This window comes from Megascapheus bottae, chromosome 27, assembly GCF_031878675.1.
Source record: "Megascapheus bottae isolate mThoBot1 chromosome 27, mThoBot2.hap1, whole genome shotgun sequence".
Classification (NCBI taxonomy): Eukaryota; Metazoa; Chordata; class Mammalia; order Rodentia; family Geomyidae; genus Megascapheus; species Megascapheus bottae.
In genome coordinates this window covers 8393177-8401703 of record NC_143535.1, presented here as the reverse complement: position 1 = coordinate 8401703, position 8527 = coordinate 8393177, and positions in this window count along the sequence as shown.

Genomic DNA, 8527 nt, shown 5'->3' with positions numbered 1-8527 from the left:
GTTTCAATTTGAGTGGTACTTTCCTCTGGAATTCACATCAGCCTCCATCCTCGAAATTGAGCTGGTTAAAAAAAAATGCCTCAACTGGTATCTTCAGCGTCGTATTGCTGGCCTGTCCTGTGACTTTTCTTTCTAGCTCTGTTATCTTTTTTTTTCTTTTCAATATTCATCTTTAAGTGGTTGTACAAAGGAGTTGCTATTCAACAAAGCAGTTTATGAAAACAGTGTACCTCTTAATCAGTCACCGCTTTTAACATTCTCACCCACTCCGATCAACCCATCCCTTCTCTCACTTTTCTTAATTTTTAGGATATGTATTGAGCTTTTTTTGCCATTTAGCAAAGCTGTTTATGTGCACAATGCATCTTGATCTGTGTCATCCCTGAAACATTTTCACCTCCATTTGGCTCCCGTTTCCCTTATTTTTCTCAGTTCTATGGTATATACAGTGAATTCTTGACTGCATTCTTCCTGCTTCCCCTTCTCTCATCTATCCCTTCCCCTTAGGTCTGCCCCCCACACCTTGCAAATACCCATCTCCTGGTACATATTTCCTTGGGCTTTGACAAGATCGCCACAGAATCTATGATACCTCAGCTAATGCACTTGTAAATACTTACATAATCAGAACAACACTGAGATTCCACCTTCCCCCAGTCAGAATGGCTATTAGCAAGAAAACTAACAATAACAGATGCTGGTGAGGATAACTCCAAAAGGGAACACTATTACACTGTTGGTGGGAATGTAAAATTGTTCAACTACCCTGGAGAACAGTGTGAAGTTTCCTCAAAAAAAAAAAGTACTAATAAACATAGAACTACTCTATGACTCAGTAATTCCACTCCTGAGCATTTATAACAAGGCTTCAGTGATGCCACCAGCACAACCATGTTCTTTGCAGCACTATTTACCATACCAGATATGGAATCAACCCAGATGCGCATCTAAGGAGGAAAGGATCAAGAAAATGTGGTATATATCCACAACGGAATTCTATTCATCCATCAGAAAGAATAATATTGTACTAGTCTTTGGAAATGGAAAGAGTTGGGAAAAAATTGTCTTAGTGAAGTAAGCCAGACCCAGAGAAAAAGTCACATGGTTTCCTTCATTTGTGGTAGCTAGAATGTGCCCATACATCTCGTCACCTGTATGTCCCTGTTGTCGCAATCGTCCTGGTAAATGGTGAAAAGCAGTTATAAACAGCATCTCCCAGATGGTTCTCCACTTCTTTGCCTAGTTACTTCCTAGTCACCTAAGATGGCAAATTGGAGTTAATCTGGTTTTTATCTCCTTTGGCAAAAATTACAGCTCCACAGCTCCCAAATTCAAGGCCCCTGCCCGGGTTGGCCTTGCCACGACGTCTATTGCATCACAAGTGTCCTTGTTCCTGAGTGTAGACCTTACACAGATGTAACAATGGTCCCTTTGTTCTCTTCCTCCCGACACATCAGCCGTTCCACTCTCCACTGCCTTGAAAACCAAATCAGCGGGGGCATGCTGGAAACTGACGAGGGGTGGCTGGGGATGCTCAAGAGACAACCGTGACTGCCATCTTCTCTTGACTGTCTCAAAATCGCTTGGGAACCCCATTGCTGTGGGATCCACACATGTAATGAGCTATCAAGCATCGCTTCCCACATCCAATTGTGTCACCATTTCACTAGTTAGGTTCTCAAGCAAGACAACAACCCAAAGCCACTGGGGCCATCCTCCAGATCCCAGGCTACCAAACCATGCAGTCCATTGTCTAAGGCAAAGCTGAGTATTGGGTTCCCTTCCATCTTCAGAAAAGCCCTAGTGAAGGGCTTCTGTTTCCACTTTACAATTGAAAACATGAGGTTAGATGAAGACTCAAGGCTAGTAAATGGTGGCACTGGCCAGGAACCCAGACCTAGGGCTTGTTTCATCCTGTAGACTTAGAGAAATTGAAGTCATCTTCCCCTCCTCTGCATCTCAGCAATGGCTGCAGGACCTCTGGGGATGGCACAGCAAGTAAGCAAGACTGTTAGGTTAGAGCAAACTGCCAAGACATCAGGAAAGACCACAGTGTTTGTGGGTCAAGGTTTCCCTCTTCATCTCCCAGGAGGCAGGAGGTGAGCAGAGGAATTTGTGCAATATGATCTCTCTCTCTCTCTCTCTCTCTCTCTCTCTCTCTCTCTCTCTCTCTCTCTCTCTCTCTCTCTCTCTCTCTCTCTCTCAGATAAAGCCTCTTGAGGCTGGCTGGGACAGGTGTCCTTCTCTCAGCTGAAGGTCTAGGTTATCACCCTCACATGTGTCATTTCGATGCCTTAACTCCTAAACATTACGGCCAAAGCCTTTGTAGGATATTTGAGTTGGGGAACTGGTTGGACTAGGAGGGGTTTTGTTTTCTTTTGCATTTTCTGTGAACCTCAAGACCTGCTCCTCTGCTTAGGCCCTGGGTCTGTGCATTTGCCTCTCCCACTCACCCAAGAGCTGGCCAATTCTGTGGCTTGAAAACGGCATAAAAGCAGGTTCATGGGTGCACCCAGGATCTGCGTAAGAGAAGACAAAATGGAAAGGGAGGTGGAGACCTGGCAGGAGGTTGGAGTAAGAGGAATGAGGAAGCTGAGTGAGTGAGCAGAAGGAAGAGGGGAAATGGAAACGATGGGGAAAGAGGGAAAATGATGAAGTGAGGAAGAGGTAGGAGGGGAGAGGAGAAGGCCGTGGAGATAAATGGCAGACGCTCTCTGTGAACTGTTGGCTTCGGAGTCCCATGCTTGCTTGGGACTGGCTGAAGCTGACAGTGGTTTTGCTGAAGGTGACCCGTGGTGAACAGCAGAAAATAGAAGCTGTTCTACTTGGAACGATAATATTAATAAATAAAACAGACCAGCAGTGAGGGTAATTAGGTTGAAAGAAAAGCTGGCTGCAGCGAGAAAGAAGCTCTTACACTTCCTATTTGACTTCATTTGGTGTCTGGTGGAGGAATTTTAAATGCCATCAAAATGTCCTATTTTGAAGCTAAAAGGAGTCTTTGAGGTCTCAGGGGCAATTCAACCCCTTTCATTTTATCAAGAAGGCGCAGAGAAGTTAAATTATTTTCTCAACACCACTCAAGACATGAATATAATAATAAATTCAGACCCAGGGGAAATTGTGATTTGCAGTTTGAGAGGCAACTTTTATAGAGCGAGGGTCTGTGTCCTTCGAAGCTGAACAGCTCCGAGTTCTAATCAAGGTTCTGCCCTTCAAGTCTAATAGGAGAATCTTGGTTTTTCCAGGATTTCCTACAGGAAAAGTTAAGCATAAATGTTGCCATGAAGAAAAATTATGTGTCTCCTATTGTCTTGTGTCTGATGTTGGATGCCTAAAGGTAAGAGTTTTCTATTAGTACAAGATCTCAAGAAGTTCCAGGAAAATAATTTTTTATAAAATATCTACCTCAACTGATACCTGAGGTTTCTGACCTGATTACATGGAGCTGTTGCAGTATTTTCATTTTCCTCCCTTGCCCTAGGTTCGTTCTCCTTCCTCTTAAGCTACTCACCCACCGTACAGATCTGTGCCACCCATTACGGCAGCCCTTGCTGCTATTCACTAAAGCAAAGTAAAGTTTAAAATTCTGCTCTGTATACAAATCACACTTCAAGTGTGACACCTCAAGTCAGTGGATTTTCTCCTGGACAGCACAGTATACAAAAGTTCCATTGCTGCAGAAAATAATGTTGCAATCTCCCTTATTCATGGTTTTGCTGTCTGCCATTTCAGTTACCGGTAATCACAGTGTCCTGTGAATCTGGAATGTCAACTTGATTGGCTTGGTAAGTACCTGAAATAATAGAAAAGCTGACTGTGTTAGTGAGGGTGCTTCCAGAGGATTGACCACAGGAAAAAGACAAGTTCTCAATATTGAACCTTCCCAAAGCCTGGGGAACCTAGATAGAACAAAAAAGGGAAAAGGAAAAAGTCGACTAGTACAGGCATACTTTTTTCTCTCTCTATCCCTTTTCTTTTTCTCTCTGCCTCTCCCTTTTCTTTCTCTACTTGTGTCTTCCTTTTTTAAAAAACAAAATTCACATTTTATTTAGATTGAAATAAACTGTACAAAATTGATTTTCTTCACCAACATTAACAGCAATCTTTTTCTGTATTATTTTTAGATGCACCACAAAACATTTATTTTCGTAGGTTTTTCTTGTAAATCAAGATCTACTTGTCTCTTTCTTTCTCTTTCTCTGAATGCCTCTGTCTTTCTCCTTTTCCCCTTCTTGCGGTCTCTCCTTTTTCTTTCTCTATTTGTGTCTCTCTCTGCCTCTCCCTCTGTATCTCTTCCTCTCTCTATGTGTCTCTGTGTCTCTGTCACTCTCTTTCTCTTTCTTGCCCCTTTTTCCTGGCCACTATGATATAAGCTGTTCCTCCACCATACCTTTACTGTCACCAAGAGCTGAAATATCTGAAACCATAAGCTAAGCTAAGTATTTCCTCTATTTAAGATGACTTTTTTTTTACACATGTGCTGTCACATCAACAAAAACTTCACCTAACCTAGGCAACTACAGTCCAAAGGTATTGCATGGAAAGTTCCAGAAATAAAAGTTCATAGTTTTAATTTGCAATCTTGTCTGCGCAGTGTGTGGAAATCGCCATTCACCCGTGCCAGAATAATAATCATCTCTTTATCCAGCATGTCTGTATCCACCTGCCCTCGAGTCACTCAGTCACCATCTTGGCCACACGACTGACCATTGAGATCCCCATATCTTTGCCAATAAGCCTTATTTTACTTCATGATAATATGTCTAATGTCCAAGTGTTATAACACTGCAGTTCTTGTATGCCAAAGAGAAGCCATAACCTACTTTCTTCAAGTCAGAAGAAAGTATACCATAGATATGGTATATACATATACATAGATACATAGATACATAGATATGGTGTATACACGGGGGAGAGTGGCACAGAGGGAGTCTGCTACTCTCTGCAAACACCCACTGGGCATTCGGGAATGCATCTGACTTGGATAAAGATGGACTGCCTAATGCCTGGACAATGGGTAGTTTTTAGGTCCATTTCCATAGCTTCGTTGTTTATTGTGATACCTGCCTTTCTGTCCTAGCCCCCCAAAACTGTTAGCAGTCAGTTGGCTGGGTTGCAGATCTCTGGGCCTGGAGATACATAGCTGTGTTTCACATCCCTGCCTCGCTGCCCCTGACTGGATATGAAGGGCACTGCAGATGTGTGTTCCTGCTGAGCCTGCCTTATGTCTCCTTGTAGAGTACCAGAGAAATTACAGAAAGGTAACTCCATGCTGTCTGAAGGGTGCTGACTTGCTGCTTTCTGTGTCTTTATCTCCATCCTGGACTTTTCTACGACTCCCTCGGGTCCTAGGTTAAATGATTTCCACAGTTTCTTCCGTGCCAGGGTCCTGCTGTGTTGAGCAGAGTGCATGGAGGGTGTGGGGGTGGGAATCTTCACTGGCTTAATTGTGTCCTCTTCTTTGTTGGTTTTTTCCTCCCTGATATGACCTTGATTTTCAGCCCAATATATGTATTAGCAGTGATACTGAAAACACAGACACCTGCAAATTGGATTCCAAAGAGAGAAAGGTGATTCCTGTTTCCAAGCAGTTGCTAGCTCCTCCTGGAAAGTTGGAGAAGGAGGCACCAGGAGGAGGAAAAAGCTTCATTTTGCTTCCCCAGTAAGTACTGTTTGTGTTGCCAGTTGAGGGAACAGAAGCCCACAGAAGATCATACCCACCAGTTTCCTAGAAGACACAGAATGCTCATGTATCTCAGGTTCTTGGTGACACGCCTATTGACTCGATTCAGTATTCATTCACTTACTCATTTGATTATGGCAGACCTGCCTATCAGAATCATCCTATTTTTTTAAAAAAAGTAAAGAATTCATTTCACTTCCAAAAACGTGCAAAAGCAAGGCTTTGTTATAATGTGGGTGGAGGAAAGGGGCAGGAACTTTGGAATTTACTAGAACCTGGGTTCAAATCCCAGCTACCTAATAATTAAACAGAGCCATGTGAAGTTGATAGTTTGTCAGTTTTCTTCATACAAAAGCAGTAATTTCACCTAATATAATCGTGGATAGATTCATTCATTCAATGCCTCAATCTGTCCGTCTGTGGAATAGAGATAATATCCTACATGGGGGCAGGATTGTTATGAAGATCAAGGGAGATGACTGTTCCCAGACAGTATCTGAACTTACTCCTTTTATATATAAGCAGAATGCTCTACATCTGGTGGTTGGCACCATTTCAGCCACAGGCCTGGAGGCGTGGCTGCAGCCGTAGAACACCAGCCACCATTCCTGTAACAATGACTATGATAATGTTTCACAGCCACCCAGACATCTCTGCCAGTCCTCAGAGCTCAGGCCCCTCAGAGTTCCTGTCACATCGCAGAGAAGTGGGAAGGGACATGAAAGGGACCTAAGCTCTGTCCTTCCTACGTGTGGGACTGGACCAAATCATACGCAGCAAACCCTCAGATGCTCGCCCGGCTCAGGAGGGCTAGTTACTCCACTCCAAAGCGTGTCTTCAGAACTAAGTGGTCTGGATGAATGAGCTCTTTATGAATAGTCTCAAGGTGGAGACTCTGGAGGGTGCAGGGCAGAGACCCAGGGCCAGCTGGAAGCCTAAAGAGGTCCCCGCACGCATACGTGCCATTGTTGAGATGTCACCTTTCAAGATCCCCTCCCACTGGAAATGAAGGTCAGCAACACAATCCCCATAGCCATCAGCAACCAGATGCCGGATGCAGCTAAGGCCCAGAGCCTTAATTGGGGATTAGAGGGTGAACTTTACCGACATGCTGCCTTGGCAGCCTCATTAAAAGCTGGAAAATTCTCCATACAGGTGCAATGACCTTTTGTGAGGTGACCCTGGGGACTGGCAGAGCACCGGGGCACATCCTGCTCGGACTGGACACCAGTAACAAGCTTCACTTCTGCCCAGCATGACAGGGCACCGCCGTTTCCTTGCTGCCCTTCTGCAATGCTGACCCTCAGTGCTGGACCTTGTGGGCAGAATGAGAAAACACTCGTGCCCACTTGTATGGGGTCTTTGGGTGATCTCAGTGCAGTACCCCCTCCTTTTTGCCCAGGAGCCTCTTGATCTGAAATTCTGTTGTTAGGCTTAAGAAAAGCTCTTCAGCTGGGCACTCTTGGCTCACACCTGTAATCCTACCTACTCAGGAGGCTGAGATCTGAAGATGGTGATGCAATGCCAGGCTGGGCAGGAAAGGCCATGAGACTCTTGTCTCCAATACACTATTCAGAGAATGCTGGAAGTGGTGCTGTGGCTCAAGTAGTAGAGTTGCCAGCCTTGAGTGAAAAAAGAAGATCGAGACAGAGCCCAGGCCCAGAGTTCCAAAACTAAAATAAATCTCTAAGCCAGGTACTGGTAGGTGGCACACATCTGTCACGCTAGTTGTTGGTTGCGAGGCTTAGGAGGTTTATGGCTCCAGCTCAACCCAGACAGAAAAGTCCATGAGGCTCCATCTCAGTAGAGAGAAGCTAGATGTGGTGGTGCATGCTTCTTATCCTAGCCTAAAGTAGATGGAGTGTGGCTCAGACATTCCTCCATATTGGAAGTAAGATCCTGTCTCAAAACTTGTCAGAGAAAAGCAAAGTCGGGGGCATGACTCAAGCAGTAGAGCATCTGCCTCTCAAGTTTGCTTGAGGCCCCAAGTTCCAACTCTAGGGCCACTCAATCAATCCATCCATCCATCCATCGCAAAACCTAAAAATAATGGTGAATTTCTCAAGAACCTCACTGCTTGGTTTCTCCAGGGTAGGTGGATAAAATCATTGAAATCATTCAGACCCATTCTAATAAATAACCTCATTCATAATAAATAAGTTAATGAGAAATAAATGAATAAAAAGACAAGCCTTATTTGATGAGCCGGAAGGTATGTGAGGACAAGAGGTACTCTTCAGAGTTTACAGAGGCCGAAACATTTGGCTGGCGAGGAGGAAGTACAGTTCCTGGATTGAGCATGGAATCCTGGTGTTCTGAGGCTCCAACTCACAGGCCCTTCAAGGAAGAACAATTGGTCCTCACGTGCATGGCCTGGCCAATGGTAGAAACTGAACAGAGTGACCTCCCCACGGCTCTGTCGACCAACTCTTCGGTGGCCTTTACCTTTAACCAAAGAGCACTTCCTCGAACTCTCCTGGTTGGAGGAGGATATCAGCAAGCAATCATGATTTGAGAAATACTTCGTTGAGGACATCATGGGATCCTTAAAGGAGGAATTCCTCTTCTGCTTTATGGAGCTTGCCATCTAAAACAACATCACCTTCGAGGCATTTTGGGATTGTCATCTCTTTTATACTCATCTGTGTAGAAAACACTTGGCCCAACCTGTCCTGGAAAACCTGAATGTAAAGCTACTTGCTGTTGTTATTCGTGAACGCTTAAAACTCATTTCGATTTTTAGGGAAAAGTCAATTGGGAGGGTTTTCTTTTCTCTGGAGAGAAAAGATATGAGACAGTAACAGGAGAGTGACACACAGTGATGGAATCAGGGCTAGAAGA